Here is a 26,486-nt window from a genome sequence, read left to right as displayed (position 1 = left end):
CTTGGTCCCCCTCAAACAACCGTTGGTCTGGGATACGTGGGACATCCAACTCCCTCACTGGGTGCAGAAAAAAAAAGGATAAACCAGTGCTTCAAAGCCAGCCCACAATCCTCTTTGATTCTGCAGATACAGGGTGTGAGAAAGTCTCTGTTCTGCTCTGGTACTGGGAAAGACCAGACAGTGAAGCCCAGCTAGCACAGCCAAAGCCATGCAGATGGACTTCCATGAAGCCATCAGCTTCCTCCCTGGCATGCTGAGCAGATGGCACTGCCCACCCCCATGATAAGGAGTGGGGGTTCCTTATGGGGTCCCATATAGCTCTAACATGCAATGTCCTATCTAGGGCTGCCTGGGATTTCTGCCTCCATCGGTACCATCAACAAGCCAACACATGGGGGACACGAAAAGGCAGCCAGGCTCCTGCCACAGCACTGGCCAGGGAACAGGGAGCCTGAGGTTTAATTGCTGTATGCGTGTGATCTCCTAAAAGCCCTGTTAGTTCTTGGGGCTTCAGTTTTCCCCGTGTGAGCTGGAGAGCTTACTCTCTGTACGCCTCTGATGCCTGGTGCATCACTGTAGCAAAATATGCTCCCTGTGGAAATCACCATGTCAAAATGGAGCCATAAAGGGCAACCGTTCCTCTTGCAACTGTTGCCAAAAGGATCTGCTCCCTGTGTCCTGGACAGTACCAGCATCATGGCATCCTTCTCCCACTAAAGGGGGGAGCCTGGAGAGCCTCTGGTGTAAGAGATGGGAAACAGAAACAGGGCTGAAGGTATTGTTGCCACAGGGTCAGCTGAGACTTCACAGGAGAAAAGCTTTTGCTAAGTGTTTTCACACTGCCATTTATATGCTGGATCTGGCCACTAAAAAGCAAAATGCCCTGGAAAAGGCACCATGCATTGCTATAGCTGTCACTTGCACCTGCATTGCTATAGCTGGCACTGGGCAAAACATGAGCAAAATTATCTATAAAGGCTTATCCACATTTATGCCCAAATTCGCCTTGTCTGCCTCTGCTTTCCCGATAACACACTGTTGACAACACGGCAGATTTTAAGGATGCATTGCAGACTTTCCCGGGAAAACGCACTTTAAAATCCTACTTGTGAGCCTTGTACTCATCTGACCTACTCAACACCACATGATCCATGCAGCAAATCATCTGGATAACGAATAATTATAGCCTAGTGCTAATAAATGAGCAACAAACTCATAATTATCTGTAGAAGTTATTTGATGAATGATTTTTAAAAAAACCCACCATGAATCTAGCTAAATTTGTAAGGACTCAAAAGCTGTCCACAGCCAGGGGAATGAGTCAGTGGGAAAGCCAAGCTCTGGCCCTTTCATCACTACATGACAGCAGTGTGAAGTTATTGCCAACTTCCACGCCGTGAATTGTTTTTGCACCCCATTAGGGCTCCAGAAAGTTTCGGTTCCTGGTTCCTGCAGAGCAGTGCCCACCACTGCATCCCAACTGCAAATGCTGACAGCAAATCTGTTATGTCCAGAGGAAACTTTGCTTTCCATTGTAGGGAGAAAAAAAAAGAAAAAAAAAAAAATAGGCTATGTTTCTGCTCTTCTTTAGATTCCCATGTTGACTGGGCATCATTTAGGCTGTGGACAAGACAAGTCTTTGGGGCTGACTTGTCAAGGGGCAATGGTGTGTGGGGCCCCACTTTAGACACCCTTACAGTGATGTGCAGTGGTGCCACTCATGTCGGTGGTCACCTGAGGCCTAGAAACACCAGTGCTAACCCTTCTGGTGTGGCCGAGTGTGGCGTCTCCATGACTTTTACCTTTAATGCATGCAGAGGAGAGAGCCTCTGCTCCGAACACAGGGAAAGCAAGAGCCTGTGAAGGTAAAGCCCACAGATGGGCTGGCAGTGGATGGTCTTGCATACGGGTGATTCAGTCGGCAGCAATGCAATCCAGTTGGAGCAGGCTCGGCGTGTGCAGCTGCCTAATTACGTGGTAAGGGGCTGGCAGCGAGCCGCGCCGCTGCACTGCACCTCCACCCTCCAGCCAGGAGCAGCGAGGGCCCCAGCTAGTTCCCAACCCCAGCTCCTGCCATGGGGCAGGGCCAGGAAAGCTGCCTCTCTCCCAAGAAAGGGCTTGGCATTGCCTGATCCCACTCTGAGATAGCAGGAGCACAGGGTAGGAACCAAACAGGGGCTGATCTCAGGGCAGGGAGTAACCAGGGCTGTGGAGCACTTCTCCATGTGTGCCCACCCATGTCCCTGCTGCAGCATCTCTGCCTTCAAAGGGAGGTTGCTGGTGATGCAAGTCCCACCAGTGACCTGGAGGGAGGCAGTGGAGGCCAACTTCAGCCAGTCCTTCAACATGTACACACCTTGCAAAAGCCCATTGTGTAGGAAGGGGCTTGAAGGTTTCTCTACCCCATTTCTGCTGTCCTCAGCACAGTGCTGGAGTCCCTGCTCAGATACAGCTCCTCCAGAGGTGACCCCTGTGCTCTGCGCCCACCACGGTCCCATACCTTTGCACACATGGCTGGGGATGGAAATTGAGGATGAAGCACATGTGCTCCTCAGCTCAGCTTCAGCTCTTTCATCTTGGTGGCACTCTGTCCTTCTGTCTCCAGCCCATGGTCTGTGCTTAGGTTCAACACACTCCCAGTCCCTCAGAACCTCTCTGGATTGTGCTGCTGCTCCCATCAGGACAGGAAAGACCTGGGAACATGTGGCAATGCTCTGCAAAGGCTACAGACGGCCCAGAGCTCCCTAGCCTGCTGCAGCCCACCAAGTAGCACCCTGAGGACCCAGGCAGGTCCCAACCTTCTGCCTCCCTGCAAAGCACCCTAGGAAGGTGCTGAGCTCTACCCGCTGCCAGGCCCACCGAGCACTGACTCCCTTCTTATAGCAGGATCCTGTCTGGGGAAACAGCATCCCGTGCTGTGAGAAAGCTCTCCCTTCCTCCTGAGTTAGTGGAAATATTTTTTTCAAGCCTGTAAACCTTGACGGGTGGATGACAAGTTGAAAAAACCCACCCAAGTTAGTGCAAGACTACAAGGGCTGCATCCACGTACTTCCACAGCAGCTGCCTGCTGTGGGAAGCTGTTATGCAGTGCAGTTAGGGAGCATTCTTCCCAGTAAGAAAATAAATTTTAAAATAAAGATTTTTTTCTGTCACTCTGTTAAGCCAAGTGCTCCCCAAATGGTAACTCTTGGCTGGCTGATAGGTATTTAGGAGTGCTCTTTCATTGACAAAGTGAAAAAAATATCTGAACCAGAAGGGTTCTTTAAAGGTCCTTGTAGACTGTGATTTGTGATTGTTTATTCTCGGCAGCGAAGCAGAATCCATTAAAGTGGATGTGCCTGTTAAGGAGCACATTTCCCTTCTCCCTGTGAGGTGCAATTACAATAATAAGCTGCACGAGAGCGAAACCAACTTTTCAAACAGCAGGTCTCATGAGCAGCGAAGCACCTCAACAAACCCTGGGATACGAGCAGCATGAGAGCACACCTATGGAAACGTCACTTTCATCAAATCAGCACCACCAACTTCCTTCCTCCACCGTCCCACGGTCAGCAAGACTCACGTCCAGGCAGGCAGGACTTTGTGGGCAGCATCACCAGTGCTGTCCAGCCATCCTCCCCATCACGCATGCTTGGCAATGCCACGCTGGACCATGCCTGAAAGAGCTGAAGGCTGCCAGTGCTGGCCTCGCTCCTCCACCCAGAAGAGCTGCTGCCACCGGCGAGCATCGCAGCAGTGCTGTCTGCCTGCCGACACTCACAGTGCTGCCAGCAGTCATTTTCTCTTTAAAAACGTATATCTACGTTCTCTTTGCATTTATTTGTGAGCTGCTGGGAAGGCTAGAAACTTGCTTGACTTTGTAAGTAGAAGGTGAGATGTGAACATACTCCCATGGCTCCAGGAACTGGAGCTTTAAAAAAGAAAATATATGTGAGGCAGCCCCCTGTTCTGCAGGAATTTGGTGCTGACTGGAAACTAAGATCCTTGGATAGCTGCACATTGGTTTAGTCTAGCAGGGGCCTCTCAGGAAAACAAGGAGATAAACCACCTCAACAGTAATACTTCAGAGCTCTTAGATGCAAAGTTTTTACCTTTTATCTCCATCCAAGTTAAAAATATTTTTGTTTTGCCATGTCAGCTGAATGGACCATCAACCCTTCCCAGGGTCTGAGGGTGGCCGGGATGACCTGGGTGCTCCATCGCACAGATCAGCTCTGCTTTGGGTCTCATTTAACTGGGAAAGGAGAGCGATCTGTCTGACTTTCAAATCTCTGATGATGGAGATTCCACCACATCCCTCAGTAAATTGTTTGAATAGTTAATCGCCCTCATAATGAGCAGTGTGCATTGTATTTCTCATCTCAATTTCTGGGTGAAACTTCCAGCTCTGGTCTCCTGTTAGACCAGTATTAGATGAAAGAATCTTTTCCCAGTCAGTGTCAGCTCCCCACACAGGTTTTCATGGGCTGGTCTGAAGTCAGCCATAACCTCTGCTTCAGTGAGCAACTGAGGTTTTGGAGTCTCATGACTGCTTTTAAGCCTCTCTGTGTAGTTTCAGCTCTTGTCTGTGGTGCTCCTTTGCTTTATCAGCCTCCCTTTGGAGGCCAGGCAGCAGCAGCAAGGTCCACCAGCACCAGAGCAAGGTCCTGGCACTGCCTCCCAATTCCTTTCCCCATGCCCATGGTGGCAGTAGTCCTTTCAGCTTGGCATAAGGCAAGAGTTCAGGTTCAGCACATCAATAACGAACTCAGCTGTGGTATTAACCTGTACTCTGAGGTTTCTGCAAAAGTGTGTGCTAAAGCATATTCCTAAAATGTCTGTGGAATGAGAATTTCTTATGGCATATGATCCAGAGGAGGGTGGACACAGTCTTACAGTGTCATAACAACCCAGAAGGGATTTCAGCAGCATAGGCATCCTCCATGTTCGCTGCTCCTCCTGGTATCCTCTTCCTCCTCCATAACCCCCACCTCTGCTCCTAACAGCCCAACCACAAAAACCAATGGAGAAATTGCAAGTATGGGAGTTGCACTGCAGCTGGCAATTGGGTGAAAAGCCAAAACTCAGTAACAAAGCGTGAATTATCAAAGCTATCTAGCTACAAGAGAAATGCTATGAGAACAGGGATTAACAAAAGCAAGGGAAGGGAGACAGAAATGGAAGGGAAAAAACATCCAAGTTCAGGGAGAGGAGGAGAGACTCTGACACAGAGCCACATGGGCTTTGCTGAGTTGGTCCCTCTCCTTTCTGGCATCAGACTTGGAGATAAGGGGTTTCCTTGCCACCAGGCTGATGCTCAGCATTACTCAAGAGGATGCTGCTCCCTAGAAGACAGACACCAGGGAGACTAAAAGGAAACCTGGACTTGGCCAGAGCTGATTTTAACCCCGCTCCCAGCACTGTGCTGACTGTGCACCTGGGATTACTGACCAGGCTTTCAGTAGTGCTCAGAAAGAAAGGTGGACAAAATCCATTTTATAAGCATGGTGGTTGTCATTAATTATTGCACTTCTCTTTATCAACTTACTCATTATCTTATATCACCTTTAAATATGACCTCTCTAGAGAATCCTGACAGAGCCTTCTTCCCATCATCTGAAAAGTCTCTGTCATTGCAAGATGTCTGGAAAAGCAGCCACCAGTGACTAGCGAGTTCCTCAGCTCCTACAAACTCTTGCATTCAATTAATTCAAACTTGCTATTTAAAAATGAGCTTCTGAAAAGACTCATTCCATGCAGGGCTGAGCAGCAGATGCCTGCGCACTGTCACACTGGCGTTGGTGCTTGCTACAATGTCCATTGAAGGTGAGGGACTAGACAGGCAATATATGTGCATACCTGTATATCCCTCCTCCTCCAGACTTTAATTTTGCATTAAGATTGAGCATTACTTTAATTTAAAAAGTCAGCACATACCTGCTCCATTCACCAAGCACCACGTAGGGCAAAGGGAAGAGCGGCAGGCAGTGCTCCCAGTTGGACCTGCTGGGTAAGGGTGCATTAGGACAGAGCATTCCTGTCCGAATGCAGGGGGAGTCATGCAGCTCGCTGGGGTGCAGAAGAGGCTGGAGCTTAGGAAGTCTTCACTCACACCTTGGATGGGGACATGGGGGATGACACCCTCTAATAAGGTGGCAGTGATAGCCACTGGGAGCATCTCCTCCTTCCAGCTCTGACGAGATTTTCACTTCCCCATCTGTGAGCCTGCCCCAGGTGCAAGGGAAGCACACAAAGATGCAGGACAGAGGGTGAGGAGTTCATTGCAGGATGGTTGCACTACTCCACCAGTACCAAATAATTTTGGTACTTGCAGGAGTTTGCAAACAAGTCCTCCAGCACCATTTAGTGAAACGGCATAGATTAACTCTCTGGTTAAAGCATTCCCTCTAAAGCAACACCTGCTTCCCCTGTGCTTTTACTTTGCTCTTCCTTCACTTCTTTCCAGCCTCATTATCTTCCCTGTTACAGTTTTGTGCACAGTCACCCCACAGCCATTGGTGGAGGGACCATCACCTCCCCACACTCTCACCAGCTGTCGGGTGAGCACAGTCCCAGCTGCATCCATCATTTTCCTTGTCACCTTATACTGCAGACTCCACTATTGTGCTTCTATTTCTTTCAGCATCACTGCCTCTCCCATTTCCTCTTGCTGAATAGCAGCATATCACATTATTTTTGAGATGAGCTTCTCTCACTCTGATTTGCATTTTGTTATTTTCTGCCATGCGTCTGCCCAAATCTCATCTGACTAGCTTGCTGCGGTGGGATCAGAGTGCCAGTTTCGCTCTCACTGGGCTCTTTAAAAGCTGTTGGCCTGTCTCCCTGCTGGAGAAGGACCAACCTCCCATTGCAGTCTGTGTCCAGCTTTCCCCCAGGTTTCAGCCACATGAGACATACACTGTGTCTTTTCCTAAGACTCGCTGCCTGCCAGGGAGGCCTGCCTGTTCACAGCACCTTCCCACTCCCCCAGATAAACATCTGAGCTTCACCAGCCACAGACTCTGCTCATCCCCACGCCTGCACCTCGTCAGAGGCCCTGCTTGCCTTGTACAACCTCTTGGGAAGAAACCATGGGAAGTTAGCCCATGGCAATCCCCTGCAGTGATTTCTGAGTCCACACTGCCTTTTGCAATGGCCTCTAATTTTACATCCTAATTTAGTAAATGACCTCAACGTGCCTTTTGCTCCCTCCTCTACCTCATTAACAAAGACAGTGCTGTTTAGGAATACAGCTTATTTTCCGCTGGTGGGCAGCAAGCTCAGGACAGCTCTATGTGCACCACACACCAATATGGGCAGCCACTCAGCTGAAACAGGGATTTTACCCTGCCCTGGCAAACCTCAGCCCCAACTCTCCAATTCCCTACCTAGCACTTGCTTGCTCCTGCCCAAAGGTGTTACTTTGAACTCTAAGAGAAAATCTGCTATGATTTGTTTCTCCTTAAACTCCCTTAAGCTTAGAAACATTTCTTCTACTCACCTTCCAGCTGATTAGGTGTGAACAAGGAGGAGAAATCACTTGCTGAGTGCTCCAGACAGATCCGGGTGGACCCTTCAGAAGGATTTAAACCAGTGTTGCAGGTGGGGGGATATAAACTGGGGGATCAGGTTTTTTGCTTTTTGGAAGGGTGGGAGGTCTTCAAGGTCCTTAGAGCACAGATGATGGATGTTGAGAAAATTTTGAGTGTTCTGGTGTGAGTCTATTGCTTTTATTCTGTTTAAAAGCCTGACCTAGGTCTTCCTAAACATGTATTTGCTTTGTTTAATTCCTAAGTTAGCCTAATGCTAGGGTGAAAAAGCTAGCAGTGGGATATGTGTTACCTGTTGATATGTGAGGCTAAAGGAGAGAGAGACGTAAGTTAATTTTGAAGAGCTGCTCTTAGTGCCTGTGATCAGTGAACTGTGAAGTGTGGGGATGTTCCCTGCAGTATGGTAGGGTCAGCATAGGTCTTGTGATGCCAGGGGCTGGCTGGAGGGGGGGCAGGCTGTTTTGGCTGCTGTGAGCCAGTTTCTCTTTTGCAAGGCATAGAGGTTACCCTGAAGCATCCTAGAAGACAGAATAATGTGCTACAGGAGCCCCATGATGGTAGCCTAAGCTGTGCTTGGCATGGAGCTGGGGGATGCAGTTTGCAGCATGTAACCTTGCTTTCCCTTTGTGCCTGCGCTGGGACTTGTGTCTGAGGGGGGCTTTCTTGTATGCAGCTTTGGATGTGTGTCAGGGGAAAGAGAAACCTCAGTAAAAATCCTTGGAAGTCTTGGTGCCTTGGGAGACAATGTTCCCCTTGCATGCTTTGTAAAGCAGCTTTAACAGCCTGAAACTAAGATCATGGGGAAATGTTTCAGTAGTACTGGCCTGCTCCTTACAGTACAGCCCTCCATCAAGTGTACTGTCATGTTCTGCAGTGATTGACCTCTGGAGTAATTCTTATATTACCCTCTTATTTTATTTCCTCCTGAATTGATTGGTTTGGGAATCAAAATAGTCTCCTTGGGTTCAAGGCTGGGTGGGTTGGGGCACCTTTCTTACCTGTGCAACCGGTACAGACTCAGCTCAGGCTACCAATGCCAGCATCGCATGTGAGATGGATCAGCGAGTTTCAAAGTGGGTGGAAGACTGCACCCTCTTCATGCACTGGAAGAGTGCTAAGAGTTTACTAAGGACTGGTGTGGAGGGTGCTAAGGTTAGTAAGTTAAACCAGCTGTGACTTGGGTGGCTCTAACCCTGTTCCAGCATGCTGGAGAGCCTCACTCAAAGTCGAGTGAGGAGATCCATCTGCTTGCTGGGCAGCTGCAGAGCGGCTCATGGCCTGCGAACCACTCATCTCCTGTTGTAGTTGGTTACTAGCCCTCGATTGCCACTGCAGCTGGTAGTCACTGTTGAACCATTTATATGGCAGGTGCTTTAGGATGCTGATGGAGTGATTGAACAACTTCTGCCCCCAGCTATGAGCCCTTGCAGCTGGTTTTTATGACAGTGAGAGGGCTGTACTCACCCCCAGCTCACTCCTCTACCTGCTTCCTTGGTGCCAATGTTAGATTGGGGGTTGTTTTACCACTCTTTTTAAAAGCATGTTCTCAGGGCTGCAAGGATCAGCTTGTACACACCGGGAAGTGAAGCTTTCCACCTTACACGAATTCTCCTCATGCATATGTATGGCGAGGTACTCTTTAACTACATGATTCTTGGCAGTTTTTTCCCCAGGACCCTGCACCGTTTGGTCAGGGTTTCCATGCAACATTTCTGTTTACTCTCCAATGTGAGGCTCTAGCCAGGTTTTTCTTGAGCTCCAGTGAAATGCTGTGCTGAATGCAAAACTACGGATGTCTTCACATGTTCTTCCCCTGGAGCTTATAACTTATCTATGTGCTCTGCAAGCGTAACGAATGTTTCTCCAACATGAATATCTGAAAGCTGGGACCCATGGCTCAGAGATACTAGGGAGAAGCACAGACAGCATGTGATCCCTCTGCATGCCTGACCTGAGGTACTTGGGTTCCTTTTTCTACCCTTGAAATGCTTGGCAAGACAGGACTGTATGTGTATAGACCTGCTGATGGCCCTGGTCACGCTGTGCTCATCAAGCTCTGCACCAACATGGGAACTCAGAGAACGAGCAGTACAGGAGTGGCCACTTTCAAATAGGAGCTCTGTAGTGGTTGCAGAGATAAACCCCAAATTCTCCAGAGTGGCACTGAACTGCCCATACCCTATCACATTGGTTTTTTCCACCTGTAGCAACCAGGCATTTTTCCATTTCACCAAAAAGCAAAAGAAGTCCCTGCAGAGAGTGGCCCCATTCACTAAACCACCCAGCCCCCCCTCGCTCAGCAGCATCCATCCTCTGCAACAAGTGATGAGGGAGCCCCACAGAGATAGAAAAGTATAATGAAAGGTGGTTGTGATACACAGGCAGAAGGGGCTGAGCAGAGACTGCCCTTCTGGGTGCCTAACTTCATAGTATGAGGGCTCCTCTGTGTTTTTCCTGTGCCATTTTCTAGGCTTAAAACCAAGCCTGAACAAGGAAAATCAAACTGTCATGTGAAGCCATTCTGTGCCCCATGCGGATAATCAGTACATTCACCCTGCAGGTGCACAGCACCGATGCCTCTGGCTGTGGCACCAGAGACTCTTCCAGCCCTTGATGTGGCTGGGGTGGCTGTTACCCTCTCTTTGCCCACCCGCCACCCAAGTGAGGGGGGCTGTTCGGTTTGATGGTCGGGCTGGGAGCTCCTGGGCATCGCTTGATAAGCTGGAAGGGAAAATAGCAGGCACTGGTGCTGCTTTCTCTGTTCTCCACTCCCCTGCAAAGCTTGCTTTAGTGGAAAGTCTGTGAAGCTGAACCTATTTAGTTAACTGAGGAGTAGTTTCATCTTGGAGTCACTGTGGGGGAAGCAGTTAGTGTACAGCAGGACTCCTTGGATTAGTGGAGGCTCGATGAAACAAGAAATACAGACCAGAGAACTTATGCTTTATTTTGTTGGTGAGGGTCCTGGCTGCTGGAGTGACTCACCAGGGATATGTGGGAGTCCACCCTTCTGTCTTTAAGATCCAGCTGGTCTTTTCCCCAGGGCTGTGCTGCTCCATGTCCCTCTGCAAGCACAGAGAGCAGCATTTTGGCTCCACGTGGTGACCCTGGCAGGGCATGGGAGACCCAGCTGGGGCACGTTGTGCAATGCACCCGCCCTACCCAGTCTGGGAACGGGGGAGGACTGGGGCTTGTCATGGCAAGGGGAGGGTTTGGAGACACCTGCCACCCCCTTGCCCAGGAGTTTCAAAAACAAGGAGCAGCTCTCACAGATGTTATTGCAGGGAGTTTCCTGCTTCCTTCCAGCTCCCCGTTTCATGTCTTGCCTCTCCTGTGCTAGCTCCCAGGTAATGGGTGTCTTATCTCAGCATCTCGTCCACTGCTTCTCCCCAGCAGTACAGAAGCAAAACTTGGGGACTGCTCCTGCTCTCTTGCTGTGGAAATGGTCTGGGCTCTCCCCTGTATTGCCTCACCTTCCTCCTAGAAGCCTCTTCTTCCTCAGCAGAAGAGAGAGAAGGGCCCTCCCTAGAGAGGGTTCCTCATCAGCAAGGGTTGGATTTGCTAATGCTTGTGTTCGCCTTGAGCAAAACCACTTTACCTGCAACTAACTGGGATGGCTGAACTCTGATATACGGGGAATGCAAACAGCAGCTGAAATATGAAGATGTTCAGAAGATGGCTTGAAACCTGGCTAGATAGTCCTCGCCTATTAAACCCTGACTCCTTACCCAGGTGAGCATTTCCTTTCTGTGGGTGCCAGGGAGGCAGAAGGATGGGATTGCTCACAAACAAGGTGGTACAAAATCCCATCCTTTGACCCTCCTTAAAGAGCTGGGCTGGATTGAGAAAGCATTCAGGACTGGTTTTGTGTGCAGAGATGCACCATGCACTTGAGAGAAGGTTTTTTCCTCTTTGGAAATCAGCCCTCAGACCCTGAGGGGGCAGCTCAGCCCTGCTGCCGGTGCTTCTGCAGGAGGATGTTTAACCATGAAGCCTTAATGAAGTGCAAGACACCGAAATTGATTGATTCCTTGCAAGACGCAGAGGCGTTGGGCAAGTGGATGCTAAGCCAGAAGAGCTTGTTTTGGGGCAGGTGAGGCCTCTGGTTTACTCATCATGGGAGAGAGCTGGAGTTCGGATCAGGCTCTGAAATTCCAGGCCTCAACATGAGGTGGTGCAAAGCATCCACTTCCCATCCCTGAACCGGGAGCCGCTGCTCCCTATGCAGCAGCAAGGAGGAGGAACTGAATGCCTTTGGGGAAGAACTGGAGATAAAGGAGGTGCTAATGAAAGCTAGAAGAATGAAGTCATCAAAATATAAAAAGAAGACGAGAAGAGATTCTTCTAGGGGAATTTATCCATCCCTGCTCGTCTCTACAGCTGCCTGCCTGCTCTTCAGAAGAAGCAGGAAGAGAGATTCAGAAGTTAAAAGGATTTTTTTCCCCTCTATGCTTTCCACTGCAAGAACAAATTTTCGAGGGGGAATCCTGCTTTATAACCTTGTGTTATTTATTCAACAGGCATCCCAGGCACGCGGTACAACTCGAGCATCTCCATTCCCCGTTTGTGAAATGCGGATGCTAACACATACCAGCCTTGGGCAGGATAATCATGATTCCCCGAGTCCCAGCAACATGCTCGTAGCTGCACATTACAAAAGTCAAGACAGTCCCTATTCAAAATGCACAGGTCCTCCTGGAAGGGCTGTTGAGCACTTGCCACTCCAAAATGACTTCGTGGGCAGATGGAGATGATCTCCCCACCCCTAATGAATGTGACTCACTCTGGAGTGGTTAGTACATTAGCATAAGGAGCTCTACCCTCCTGCTGCCCTGCTTGCTCAATTAAAGTGCCATTTGAACCCGATCCCTTCTGTGTTTTGAACGCAGGCACGTACAACAACACCACTGTAATTGTAAATATTTGCCCAAGGTCACCTCTGACACCTCCAGCTTTCAGTGCAGAGGCCCAACTAATCTTGGCACTCATTACGCTGTAAGTGGGGCTGTCATCTGCTGGTGATCTCTTAGGAAAACCGTTTGGGGGACTTAAAAAGAAAATACTTCTGTCACTGAGCTGCGGTCTGGTGGGTCCCAGCCCACTTGGGCCCCAGCATCAGATCTGTTCTACAGATTGAGCCACAGCTCACACCCACCACTGTTCCTTGGCTTTTGAGCGTGAGCACCAGCAGCAGCCGATTCCTGGGGGCAGAGGCAGGCGCTGAGGCTGATCTCCACTGCGTCACCCCAGCAGCTAGTCCAGCCCCCGCTGCTCCCCAGCCCTGCCAGCTTGCTCACCCTCTGCGATGAGGCTGTCACCAGAGCTGGTGTGATGTCATGACACCATGTAGCTGACTACTGCTGCCCCATGCTTGCTGTCTGGGCTGTATTTCTCCCTGGCATGCTGTGGGAGGAAGCCTGAGAGCCTCTGAGCTCGTGGTCGAGCCGGGCTGTCAGCCTCCTACGGTAGCTGTTCCCTGGCAGCCAGGGTCACTGCGCAGAGCCCTGTGTAGCCAGGCTGTTACCCACCGAGTCCTCGATGATGGTGCTTTGCTGTGATCTCCAGCCATCTGCTAGCTGTTAGTGGCCTCATTTCTCTGGCAGTCTGATGTGCCTTGTCTCGGGGCTGCACATCTGTGCTGTTGCCCTCACTGCTTCACCCCAGCCACCAGCACAGGGTGCGCTGAGCAGCCTAAATCCAACCCTGGCTACCTGCTGTGGCCTTCTAGCAGCGTTGAATTCAGAAAAGTGGCTTTAATTTCCTGCCTGTCTAACCAAAGGAGGATCGGGCTGTATCAGGCTCTGATCTGGCTGTTTGTTCTCTTCTCGCTCGGTCTGCACAGATGCAGACGACAAGGACTGGTCCCAGGACAGCTATGAATTACGTGACTTGGCCACAGCTGTGCAGGCTGTGTTTTCACTGCCAGAAAAGCAGAGGTAGGATTTAATGCAGAATAAGTGGCTCATATTAACTGTCCCGCTGTCAGATCCTCCTAGGGACAAGGATTTGTAATTCCTCTGCCTGGTGAACTAGGTGAGAACAAGGCCAGCCGTGGTTGTGGCATTGACCTCCGCTGCTCGGTAGAGTACAGCTGTCTTGTTCCACTGGAAAGTCACAGTGTGACAGCTACCATGTGCTCAGTGTCTGACTGTAAAAATACAGCATGTTTATGTGTGTGTGTGTGTGTGTGTGTGCAGTGATGATGGTATCGCAGCGCGTTAGGGGCAGAAAAATGAAACGGCTGCAGGTCCCTGCACACCAAAACCCTCCTCCAGCATCCGCAAGAATCTCTCCCTATCTCACCTTAAGGAGCATCAGGAGCCTGGATATATTTTTCCTCATGTTTATTTTCAAGAGACGGCTCATTTAACACTCGGGGCAGTCTTCAAATATAAATAACCTGTACAGCACGTATCCATGTTACCGAGGAATAAATTACACTCCTGGGTTCCCCCTCCCTTGCTTCCCTTTGATGTTATTGCCGTGGATATATATATATATGTATGTATACGTGCACTTCATACATAACAATGTAACCTCACCCAACAGCCCTCCTGCTGTACGGAGAACACCAGGACATCCCTCCACTTCGCTGAACTAGAAAGTAAAATCCCTCGCTAGCCTATTTTCCAGCCGGATCTGCCGATGGAAAACCAACGCCGCTGGAAGACCCGCTGCCGCCCACCCCTGGGGACACCCACTGCCCCCCCCCCCGCCCCGCGGCAACACGAGGATCGCGGGCGGGTGCGTGACTGCCGGCTCTGCCCCCACGCGTGGCGAGACGCGGAGGGGGCGGGGGGGGTGCTATGTGGGCGCCCTCCGCGCCGGCCCAGCCCCGCGGCGGCGCCTCCCCCGGGTGAGAGGCGCGGGGGAAGGCGGGGGGGTGGCGGGATCCCGGGGACACCGGCGCTGCGGGGCTCACCTGCGGCGGGGCGGGGCGGGGCGGGGCGGTGGGGGGAGGCGGGAGCGAGCGAGCGCGGCACCGCCCCCCCCCCCGCCCCGCGCTCCGCCGCCGCCCGCCGCCGCCGCCGCCGCCGTCTCCCCCGCGCCGCCGCCGCGCCTCCAAGATGACCGGGCAGCGGCGGGGAGGCTGCCGCAGCCCGCTGGTAGGTAGCGGCCCCGGGGGAGCGGGGCGGGGGAGTCTCGGCCGGTGCCCGGGTACCGGGGGAGGGGGGTACCGAGCGCGGGGCCCCGGCGCGGCCCTTCCCGGGGGTTTGCAGCAAGTGGTGGGAGGGACGTGGGAGGGGGGAGGCTGCTGCCCTTCCCGGGAGCCGGTGCCCGGTGGCGGCTCCCCGCCACCCCGACTCAGGTCTCCCGGCTGCAAAGTGCGTTTGTGAACCCGCCCCGGCATCTTCCGCCGCTCGGCGGGGAGACCCGGGGGGGGCCCAGCGCCTTCCCCCCTCCTTCCGCGGGGGGGGCAGCGGGGCACCGCGTCCTTCCCGGCCCTTGCTGTTCCCGTCCTGCGGGGCAGCAGCGATTCTCACCCGGCGGGAGAGGAGACTGAGTGGCTTCCCCGCGCCATATCGGCTCTGCCTGCCCGCTGGTTAATGACCCAGCAACACCCCCCCTGCCCCCCCCGCCCTGATTTCCCCAGGTAGGGCGCATCGCACCCCTTCTGCCTCCCAACCCGGTGACTATATGTGAAATCCCGCATTTTTTGGTTCCAGGCTCCCACTGCTGTCAGCAGGGAGCTCGGTGTGGAGCCGCTGCCTTCCGACTGCTCCCGTTTTCCTTCCTAGCGGCGTGGCACAGCTCTAGTCGTGATAAACTTTAGTTAAATGGAAGTTAAAAGGTAATGGGTTCTCCCGAGACTGGCGTCTTCAGGAATCACGCAGGCTTCTTTCAGAGCAAGAGGAAAGAAATGGGCATGTGTAATGTATCTATTAATGCAAACCCGGCTGTTGCACCGAGAGGCTGGGCAGTATTTCTTGGGATATTGCTCTGGCATTTTATTGCCTGTGTCCTTAGAGATATTATTGCTAGTCTTGAAGTGGAGCGTGTTTTGCTTGTGCTGAGAATCTGTTGAGCTGTTAGAAAATGCGCCTGAGTGACATGCGAGAGCTGAATTTCCTCGTCCTCACGCTTTATTTATGTGTCTTGCCTCCAAAAACATATCAACCGCATATTTCATTGCTCTAATGTGCCCAGCTAAAGATGGTTGTAACGTAGCTCGGGCGGCAAAGGGCTATTCTGCCGAACGGGTTGTGGAGTTTCTGGAGAGGGCAAATGGCTCTTGTTGCTCCATAATTTCCTCAAGTCTTGACATGCCGGGGTGTTAATGGCTCCAGCTCTGCCTGCCCTGTCTGGCTTTCGCCCAGGCCTCTTCACGCTCTCGAGCGAGCCCTGAAACCTCGACTGAGCCTTTGTTGTTGGAAGGCGGCTTCAAGGAGACCGCCTCTGTTTGAGGAGCTGCTGCAGCCAGGCTGAAGCTGGTGGCCGGTGCCAGCTGGACCACTGCACATTGCACCGGGACATTGCTGGCTCCTGGCTGGCACTGGCTCGGCGGCTAGGTCACCGCTGGGCAGCATCTGGGAAACGCTGCCAACCCATCACTCTGCATGCATGGGGTCGAGTGGGGGCTTGAGCTGCTCCTTGACCCTTATAATAAGATCAGTGGTGCCCGCCCTTCCTTATCCCCTCCGCTCCGGCAAGGTGGTGGTGCGTGGTGACACTCGATTGTGCTGGAGGGGGACTGTGGCAGGACTGCCCGGAGAGGGCTGGGTGCCTGGCTGCGGGCAGGGCACTCTGGTCTCTGCAGGTGCTGTGGGCTCAGTGCTGTGGTGGTTGCTGCTGCGTTCGCCTGCTAGGAGCACGCTCGAAACTCCTCGCTTGGCTCTTGCCCCTAGCAAAGGGGTATTAAAAACAGCCACGAACTGGGAGGAGGGGAGGCTGGTTGTGGCAGTCTCCCTGCTCCAGGCAGCGGTGTTAGAATGCTTTCACACCCAAGGGGGTATTCCTTGAGGATGCTCCTGGGAAAAGACAGCAAGTGGGATAGAAATATGAGGAGGAAGAATGAATGTCAGCAACAAGAAGCAGTTGCATCGATTCAGGCAGGTTGTGTTATTGCTACAGAGCCCTGGGTGTGCCGGCTGCTTCACAAGCGATTAGAGACAGGTCTGTGCCCTGCGGAGCCTTTTGCGGCGTTGGGTGAAAGCAGTGTGTGCGTACAGCTAGGGTCCTGAGAGTTGTGCTGCCTGCTTTGTAAACGTTGCTTTAGAAAAAGAAATTAAGCTATAGTGGGTGATAAATTCCCTCCCTTGAAGAGTGTGCTTGCAGGCGGGCTGTGCTCCAGTGGCCTCCTTGGCACAGGCACAGCTTGGGGGGGTGATGTGCTGACAGTTTGTATGTTGTTACATATATATATGTTTGTAAGCAGGGTGGGATCATCCTCAAGACCATGTGAGATTGATAGATGACTTACTTTTAAAATCAGGATTGTCTTGGCCCTTGATCATCCCCTCCAGGGGATCAGGAGACATGTTTCTAAACCTGCCCTTGGGTTTTTCATCCTGAATCCCCTGGACTATGGCTCTGAGTGGGTTTCTGTGCAGGCAGTGGTTGGGGCTGCTGGAATGTCTGAAGGGTGGAGGGGGTCTGAGCCTGTTATCTCTCAGGTCAGCTCCTGACTTCTGGGAGTTATCACATCTTGGAGGCTGGTTACTGGAGAGACTGTGGCTTTCAGCTGTCCCATCCAAGATGCTGGAACCAGAACTTTCTCTGCAGGCTGCACAGCCGGTTCTTTAAACAAAGCTAATAACCAGTGTGATTATTTTTTACCTCTGGAGGGAGTTACTGCTTCTGATAACATTCCCACCTTTGCTCGCTTGAAATCCCTCTTAGGCTGGCGCTCCTCTTCAGGGTGAGCTAGCAGAGTATTTCATGAGGGTTTCTGACTGTAGAGGATGCTCCACTGAGCATCTTCCTCGGCAGGGGGACAAACAGCCTTGGGGAGGTTTGGGGTCAGGGTCTGGTCTCCTTGCCAGGGCTTGAACCTGTGCTGCTGCTTTTGCTTGTTTTTAATATTCTTCCCCTGGAAGACAAGTGCATGTTGCAGCTTAATGACTGCCTGGCTTTACCATCATCTTTTGCAAACGAGCAACTCCGTCAGCCTCTCTGATTAACGAGACGACGCGGCGGGGAAGCCGATGACTGGCCTCTCTCGGCTGCCTCCTCGTGTGATCGCTTGCTGGTGCAGAGCCCGGGGTCCCGAAAATGCCAGGGCAGGGAGGTCACCGGCGGGGAGAATGGGGCATCTGTGTGCCGCTGAAAGCTGCCTTGTGCCGTGCGAAGGCGGCGGGGCCCTGGCCGTGGCTGCCGGCGGGGCTCTGGCAGCCCAAGCGGCGCTGGGGAGGGAGCGTCTCGCCCCTCGGATCCTGTGCCGCCTTCCTGTTTTCTTACGCACGGCTGCAAGAAAACACTGCGTTAGCTCTTTTTGCCAGCGGCCCAGGACCTGCCTCTCGTCTGCTGGGTGCGGAGAGAGGGATGGTGCTGAGCCCTGAGCCTGTGGCTTGTGTTGTCCTTGGAGGTGACATGGGGGCAGAGCTGGGCACGCTGCAGCCCCGGCTTTGCGGGGTGGAGGTGGCGAGGCCTTGCCAGCATCAGTGAGATGTGCAGCACTTGGTGGCTTTGGCATCTGCCCTGCCCCCCCTGTTCCTTGTCCCAGCCCCGAGCAGGCTGGGGAGCACGGCTGGCGGCAGAATAGCCCCTTTTGTGCCTCTGGACACGCTGGCCTTTCTCAGGAAATAGCTTATTGTATTCGCTGGCAGCGCCAGGCTCTGTCAGTGCCTCAGCTCGCGGCCCCCGCTCTGTTCCTGCGCGTGGGCTGCCCTCACCCCTGCCCGCTGTGGGCAGCGCCAGGCCCTGGGTCCAAGCGGGTCCTGTGTCCGGGAGCCAGTGGCTAGGACGGGGACATCCTTGCCCTTGGTCAGCTGGAGCTCCCGACTTGTAGCTGGGGGAAGGAAGGCAGCCCCCCTACCCCCCAACAATGCCCACCAGCTCAGTGGGGTGCTGCCCCTCAGGACCACCCCGGTGTGGGGACGGGGCTTGGTGACAAAAAGCTTGGCATGCCTGCTCGCCTGCTGGGTTGAAGATCTTTGCCCTGCACAGCCTGGCTGTGCTGTGCCCTTTTGCTCTGTGCTGGGAAACAGCCTGCCCTGCAGGGCTGGGGTGCGCCTGGACCTGGCGTGGGGTCTCAGAGTGGGGGTCAGGCATGCCTGTGTGTGAATCTGGACCTCTTTTTGCTCTTCTCTCCCTGCCCTCTATCAGCTCAGTGGTGCCGGTCTGCCTTCACGCAGCTTGTTTGTCCCCACGTCACCAGCTGGGCTTGGCTTCCTCCCCTAGCAAACCAACCTGACGTGGCTCTGGGTGCCGGAAGGGCAGGGGACATCCCTTTGCCGCCCCTTTCCCCTGAGTCCTCACAGACAGCTCAAGCTGTCATCCCTCTCATGTCCCCGTCCCCCTTTCCCTCCTCCCATATCTCCTTCTTCTGTGCAGGGTTGCTCGTAGGGAATGCGGGCTGTCGCTGTGTCATACCAGTGGCCACTGTGAGAGCCTGGGACCAGGGAGGGGATGTGGCACCATTGCAGGTGCCGTCAACTTCCCCCCATCACCCAGGTGCACAGCAAAAGCCTGGCATGCTCCATGGCTCCAAGGCTGCTCCCTGTGTCAGCCTGGGCTGCCCTGGGATGGTCCAGGCACGTTTTGGGCTGTGCTGAACAGGAGTCGTTCAAATTGAAGTGGAAATGGCTTGTGGGATTCAAAGGGTGTTTCCCAAGGGAAACCGTGTTTATTATTTAAAACTGTGATGGCTAGGATGCGTCCAGGTGGAGGAGCGTGCTCGGTAGCCTGCTGCAAGCAACCTGGCCTGATATGTGGATGCCTGCTCCTCCCCAGCTGGTTGTTAGCAGCTGGTTTTGTTTCCTTTTGGGCATTTCCTGCCGGATTTCCGCACTTTGAAAGGAAGAGGGTGCGGATAAGAGCTGGTTCGAATGTGATCATCAGCCAGAGTGCCTTGTGGGTGAATGGGGACACTTGCTCTCACCCATGCGGTTTAAAAATGATGCTGGATATTTTGTTCTCAAAATTTAAGAGTAGAGAAACTAGATAGAAAGGAGGTTGGTTTTTTGGGGTTTTTTGGTGGTTTTTGTTCTTACAGCTGTTGCAGAGTTGGATGCTGCAAGCTCTCAGGTCTCAAAACTGTGATTTTATTTTTATCTCTAGACTCTCTACTTCAGAGGGAAAAGGAAAACCCAGTGGCTTGTGAAAAGCCAACATGAGAAATAATAGGAAGCCTGCTACGTTAGTGAGAAACTGAGGGCAAATCCAAGAGATGCTTTTTGAAGGCTGTGCAAGAAAACATTTAGCAGGTCTGTGTGCCAGCTCTGCACATGAGTGACTTGGTGTATGTCGGGAATCCCAAGGCTTTGGCTGCTTTGTGACATGGCTTGGGATCCTGAAACGAAAGAGGTTCTGTGTTACTATTGTTTATAACTGGAATTCATGTGTAAGAGGGAAATGAATTGCTAGGTCTGTTTGTTTATTCCTCCTTTTGCAGACACAGGAGCTAGGCCACAGTGGGATAATGGCCTAGAAATGAAATTTCATTTTAATATGCAAACGCAATTTTGAGTTTGTTGACTGAAGGGGAAAAAATTAACTTCAGACAGCAGACAGAGGCCTTCCTGAAGTAGGATTCAAGCACGGCGTAATAAATATGAACTGGCTGGTGATCTGTATGGGAGTAAAGAGAAGATGTGTACACGCACACCCCTCTGAAATGCAGCCGTGCAGCATCCTTCAGCAGCAAGTCAGAGATGATGTGGAATAAATTAGCTTTTTGCTTTTTCAAAGAGGCATGGAGCTAGTTAAATGTGTTTCATGGACAATCATCAGAAGAACCCTACTAAATCTGGTTGTGTAACTGGGCTGATTAAAATCAGGCAGGGTAAGGCCATCTAATGATGCTCGAGTACCCGAAGGAGGGGGTGGGCTGGGGTGGCTGCATGGCACTGGCATTTGAGTACCCTGGCATGGTGAGGCTATGAGCAGCTGCTCCGGTCTGCTGCCCAGCTGGGTGTCTTGGAAGGGAGGAATTTGAAGGGGCTGCTTTGAGCTGCAGAGCGGCCTGGCTTAATGCTTTGTTAAGGAGCAGGCTGGGCTTTTTGCTGGATGCTGCACTGGCTCAGGCTGCCGCCCGCTGCCGGGTGCTGCTGCTGAGCACCCTCGTGTAGCCCCACTGTGACGCTGTGTGATGGTGGCACTGGTGGCTGCTGGTCTTGTGGTAGTGCTGCCTGAGATGCTGCGGGGCTTTGCGTTGCCGACAAGGGTGTCCAGTGCTCCGGCGTGTGTGTGGGACTGGTTGTCTGCCTGTCTTGTTCAGCAGCTTCTCTCCAGCAGTGACTGTAAGCAGATGGTTTGGGAGAGAGGAAAGGGGGCAAGTGGGGGTGGCAGGACCCTACAGCCCCTGTGCAGTGGGGAAAGGACAAACACAGGAGCTTTACATCCCTCTCATAAGTGCTCCAAAGCCCCAAAGCTGCTGCCCCTGCAAGGAAGCAGATGTGGATCCAGGCTTCAGAAATCCTGCACAAGGGGATTTATCCTGGTTGGATGAGGTGTCTCCACCTCTTCTTACTTCTTTCAGCTGAAATCTCATGCAAGAAAATGCTTTTTTTTTACTGTGAGACTGGTCAAATGCTGGCATAGACTGCCCAGAAAGGCTGTGGAGTCTCCATCCATGGAGGTATTCAAAATCCAATGGGCCACAGTCCTGGGCAGCCTGCTCCAGGTGACCCTGCCTGAGCGGGGGTTGGTTTCCATCCCCAGAGGTCCCTGTGGACCTCAGTGTTTCTGTGACTTGTCTGATTTCTCATCCAAGAGTCCCTGGGAGTGCGGTGGGCCTGGTGGGATAGCGCAGTGCCCTGTGGTCCCCACGGAGGAGGGATGCAGTGGATTCAGTGCTTGCCTTGCAGCACAGAAGTCTGGGAGAGGTGATGGCCGTGCGCTTGTCATCTCGTAGGCTTCAGTGGCAAGAGACCTATGTCAGCCTGTTAGTGTGTGGTTATTACTAGAAGTGATGCCTCTCTTTGGAGGGATATGCTGGAACCAAGTGGAGCCCAGGGACGAAGGGAAGGGCCGATTTCCAGGCTGTTAAAAGGGAATTTAATATCGGAGACCACAGTCTGGAGGAGTTGTGCATCAAAGCGGGAGTGAGGTGCTGGCAGGTGTGCTCCTGGCGAAGGAGGGACAGTTGATTACCCTCTGTTTTAGGGACAGCATTGCTGGGAGCCCCCTCCTCCAGGGTGAGGAAGGAGGGGACGAACTGTCTCCACGAGCCCAGCATGTGCTAGTGTGGGGCTGTTGGTCAGCAGTGTAATTGGAAGAATGATCATTGAAATACAGAGAGGGAGGGTGAGTTGATGCCCAGGGTCCAGAAGTCACCCAAAGAGCCGGGTTTATGGCTGGGGAGGGAAGACACCGAAGGAAATAATAAACCAATTCAGGGCTGGGATGTTGCTGAGAGAAGGGGCCCTGGGGGATGTGGGGCGCCCTATGGGTGACGCACTGGGTGTCAGCACTGGGTGGATGTCAGACATTCCTGCTTTGCAGCCTGCATCCTAGGCCAGAGGAGAGAAAAACTCTCCCAGGCAGTTATGGGCAAGCTGAGCAAGGAAAGCATCCTGCATTTAAGAATAATTTTAATCTTTTAGCCCAGTGCACATAAAGGCAGCAGTGGTGTCTAGAGGAGTTGTTCTGCATGGTCAGTCTAGCTCTGCTGCCTGCTCAGCTCCTCCAGAATAGCTGGGGAATTCAGATGAGAAGCAAAGAATGGATTTTTCAATGGTATGCATGATGAATTGCTGGAAAAAGAGAGGCAGTGATGCTCCAGAAATGTGCTCTGTCAGGGTCCAAAGGCATCTGAGAAATGGGGGAAGTGCCAAGGCAAACCTGATCTGGGGGCAAAATGTGGTGGCCTCTGTTATGTGTGTGATCAGGCCGTTCAGGGGGCCTTTTGGCCTTGAACTGCTGGTCTCAAGGTCACCCAAGGGTTTCAGCCACCTGGGAACAAGCCTGCTGGCTGTGATGTGGTGTCCCCCCCACCCCCCCACCTCCCAGGAAGGCCCCAGCCCAGCACTGATGTCCCCGCAGGGATGGAGGTGAGGGTGTCCCTGGGGCACAGGACCTGCCAGTGCTGGCAGCCATTCCTGGGGACTGTCTCTGCCTCCAGCTGTGGAGCTGCAGCTTGTGCAAAGCCCAGCACAGCTGCCCTGCCATGCCGAGGGTCACCCATTGGTTACCCCTGATGTGGGGCAGAAGAGCTGTGCTGCCTTTTCCCCGTTCCTCCTGTCTGTTTTGGATAGTGGAATGCTTCAGGCACAGGAGGAATCCAGAAACTCTGAATTGTTGCAGAAATATGTTGGCTCAGGCCATGTAAAGGCATTTTGTTTATCTTAAAGCATCCGAAGTGTTCTTAAAGCTGGCGCTCGGGAGCTGCTGGAGTTTCTCCGGCAGCATGTCCTGGGAGCCGCCTGCGCGCACGTCGGCTGTCTCCTGAACCCTGTCTGTAAACACGGCAGGCTCGTTTAGGCACCGCTCGTGTTGCCAAGGACTTCTCTGTGGATTGCTTTGCTTTAGCACTCGCGTTTTCTCGTAGCTGTAAGCAGCTCCCCCAGAGCTCAACAGTTTGTTCAGGGGTTGAAGCACAGAGCAAGGGTCCCAACTGGCTCTGAAACTCTGCTTGCGAGATCCTGAGCTGCAGCAGAGCGCTGGAGAATTAGCCAAACTCGATTGCATTTGTTTAGCAAATTTGCTCTGATTTCTTCTGGCTTGCGCTTTGCATCACGGTATATTTGTGGCATGCTGGGACCTGGCCTCGGCTCTCTCCGCCGATGCCTCTGTCTGCCTATGTTGCTTTTTCTCCCATCCCAGAAATGTGCTCTGATTTATTTTTTTTTTTTGTTGTGTGGTTGTTGTTTTTTTTTTTTCTTGGAGTCTTTCTCTGGCTTCAGGTGGCTCCATCTCTTGTTCCCTGGTGCTGGAAGTGTTTGTGTGCCTGTAGGAAGGAGGAACGGGCTGGGCTTTGTCTTGCAGGAGGGTGGTAGGTGCTGAGCTGCATGACTCGGGGCCTTTTCTATGACAAGCAATCCTGGCCATAATCATCTTGGCATGTTCCTTCTCCTCCATGGCTGGTGGGTGGGAGATGTCCTCAGGGATCTCTGCTGGCCCCACAGCCATGCCTGAGGTTCTCCTGAGCCCCTGCTTTTCTGTGCTTTGCCTCTGAGGCTTGCTTTCCTCCTGGGAAATCTCTTGTTTCTTCATTGATGAGGGCTGGCCTCTCCCAGAGACAGGCTCCTCTTCTTTATCTTCTTTGGGACTCTTCTTCTCAGTCCCCAAATCCAGACTTGAAGCTTCCTGGTTTCCCTGTTCTCCCTTGTGAAGGGAAGGACCACTATCTCTTCCTGAAGCATCTGCCACACTGCCCCAGTTCTGTACTGCCCCATCCCATCGTACTGCCCTCCATTGCTCTTCCTCTTCCCTGGCACCCCACAGCTGCCTCTGATAAATGCTCTGCAGCCATTTTGTGATCGGACCGGGAGGATTTCTTCCTCATGCCCTGCAAGAGATGCTGTCTCTTGTTCACTGCTTGCAGTACAGGCTTATTTCAGCTCTTCTTGTGGCTCTTCCCTTCTCTTCTGGCACCTCCACTCCCATTTCCCCACCACCATCTTCTTGCTCTCCATTATCTCTTTTCAAGCCCGTTGCAGTTGCTCTCCCTGTTGCTGGTGGCTCCCAGGCTGGGTTCCCCCATCCTTTCTCCTTCCAAGCCTCGGAGGGCCTCCTGATTGCTCCTGCTGTGCCATGGCCACATCCTGCACCATGCCCGAGGTATGCTTCCCGCTCTGCTGTTCCCCCTCTCCCACCCCCAGGCTGGGCATGACTCCTGAGCTCAGCTGTGCTCGCCTCTCGCTGTGTGCTGAAGCCAGCACCCGGGAGGCTGCACTCAGGGGCAGAGTTTGCTGGGCACCGGGTCTGCAAGGAGGCAGCAAGTCCCTGCGTGTTCACATGGGGAGTACGAAATGCAAAGCTGGGGTGCCAAGCTCTGCTGCTAAGGAGGAGGTTGCTAAATTTTCTTGCATGCCCTTGCTAGCTTACTCCTGGGCACTGATGTGAAGCACAGGGATGCTGTGACTTCTGCTTTTGGTATCCCAGGCACCTCACTCACAGTGTTTGGGTTGCCGGTGTGCCAGCTGCAAGAATCTGTCTATAGTGTGAAACTTGATGTCTAAGGAGTATATTGCACTGGTCTTTGACTTTATTATGCTTTGAAAGGAGGAAGCCCAGCTTCTGGTTGTCATTGGAGGATGCTTTTTTGGGTGCTGGCGGCTGTCACTGCCTTGGCCCCCTGTCTCCACATGTGACACTTGCATTTTTCTGGCATGAAATATTTCAACCTTTTTCATCCCTTTTATCAGATTCCTGAAGTCTTTTAGCAGCACTTCATCTCATGAATTATCATCAAGCAGTGTTATTGCCCTGCTTGTCGGGAGGGGATTCGAGCTGGTCTGCAGGGGTCATTAGTGGCAGGGTGATGTGCGTCAGAGATTGAGATGCCACGGAGCTGGTGTCTTCTCAGAGTGCAGGGTGGTGATGCCCTTTGCCATGCTGGGGCTGCCATCGGTGAAGATCCAGGTCCCACACTGGCCCCAATGTCCTTGCTGCATTTGGGGATGACAATGGGCAGGCGAGGGGACTTGGACTCCTCCCCACTGCCTGAAAAGCTGCTCAACGCTCCAGCCCTTGGCTGAGAGAGACCATGGTCTGGACATGCCAGGCTGAATTGGTTTATATATATATAATTTTTTTTTAAAACTCTTTCATTCCTGCCAATACTTTCTGAAGCTTCTGGCTACTGGTGCAGTCCCTGTGTGACCTGCAAAGTGCTGTGCTCCCTTTAGCATCCTCGGGATTTGCGTGCGTTTATTATTCTTCACCAGATGCAGCAGGCTTCCCGTGGAGAATCAAGGCAGTTGGATGCTCTTGGAGGCAAAGGCGCCTCTGCGTGTAAAACATCTCCAGCGAGCCTCTTATAGTGTCTGTGATTATTACAAATGCAAAATACATACCACTTTCTTTTTCTTTCAGGTTCTTAAAAGAACACTTCAGTGTTATATAGCAGGTATTGTCTGTGCTGTGCGTCTTGTTGCTAAAAGCCATCCTATGCCTCCCTCCAGCAGCCCGCGGGGAGGGAGCGGCGATGGCAGGAGGAAATTACCTTTGTAGTTACCTGCTTCATCTCATGAATTAGGTCTAAGGAGAGCTGAAAGGGATGGCAAGGATGTCCGTAGCCCCTGCACACCGAGAAAATGATCTGGGTTGCCCCCTGGAGCAGGGAGGAGCCCTCGGGGTGATGCAGAATGGCAGAGCCATGCTGGCTGGGGAGCGTGGGCTGCTGTGCTGGGGACGGGGAGGGATGGAGGCAACCTGTGTCGTCGTAAACCTCCAGGAAATAGGCTGGGATTGTGTAATTATTCAGTGTGCTCTGGGATACGGCCTGCGCTGGACTTCAGAGCAGAGGGTTCAAGGGTTATGCCCTAGTCTTTCACCACAATCTGTTCTGTTAGGTGACTTGGTGAGCTGCTTGTTTCTAACCTGGCTGTGTGTGTTCAGGACCTGCCTTGCTTGCTCAGTGTTTAATCCCCATCCTGGCACAAGCTGTGTGATGCAGTGGATGGTGTCCTGTAGCATCATAGCCTTACTGGTGTCCTGCTGATAACCTGGCTTTGATCAGAAAACTTCTTGGTGGCAGGGGAGTGAGCCCAGGGCTGCTCCTGGAGAATGCTGAGTGTTGCATTGCTGGTGGAGCATCCTGTGATGTGCCACATAAAGTGTGAAGGGACCACCACAGTGGGTGTTCAGTGGCATCCAGAGCAGAGGGTGGGACACGGGGGCAGGCAGTGTCTCTGC

General features: G+C 52.6%; 1 protein-coding gene across 1 annotated transcript in view; it reads left to right on the top strand.

Moving 5' to 3' along the window:
* Window positions 1-14,524: 14,524 nt before the first annotated feature.
* MID2 (midline 2) overlaps window positions 14,525-26,486 on the top strand; it is a 117,757-nt gene continuing 105,795 nt past the window's right edge. The window contains exon 1 of the mRNA XM_074835509.1: window positions 14,525-14,632. The gene's annotated coding sequence lies outside the window, so the exon portion shown is untranslated. The remainder of the gene's footprint in view (window positions 14,633-26,486) is intronic.

This window comes from Strix aluco, chromosome 10 (genome assembly GCF_031877795.1).
Source record: "Strix aluco isolate bStrAlu1 chromosome 10, bStrAlu1.hap1, whole genome shotgun sequence".
Lineage (NCBI taxonomy): Eukaryota > Metazoa > Chordata > Aves > Strigiformes > Strigidae > Strix > Strix aluco.
Note: the sequence above shows the minus strand (reverse complement) of the source record. Positions and strands in the feature narration are given on the sequence as shown.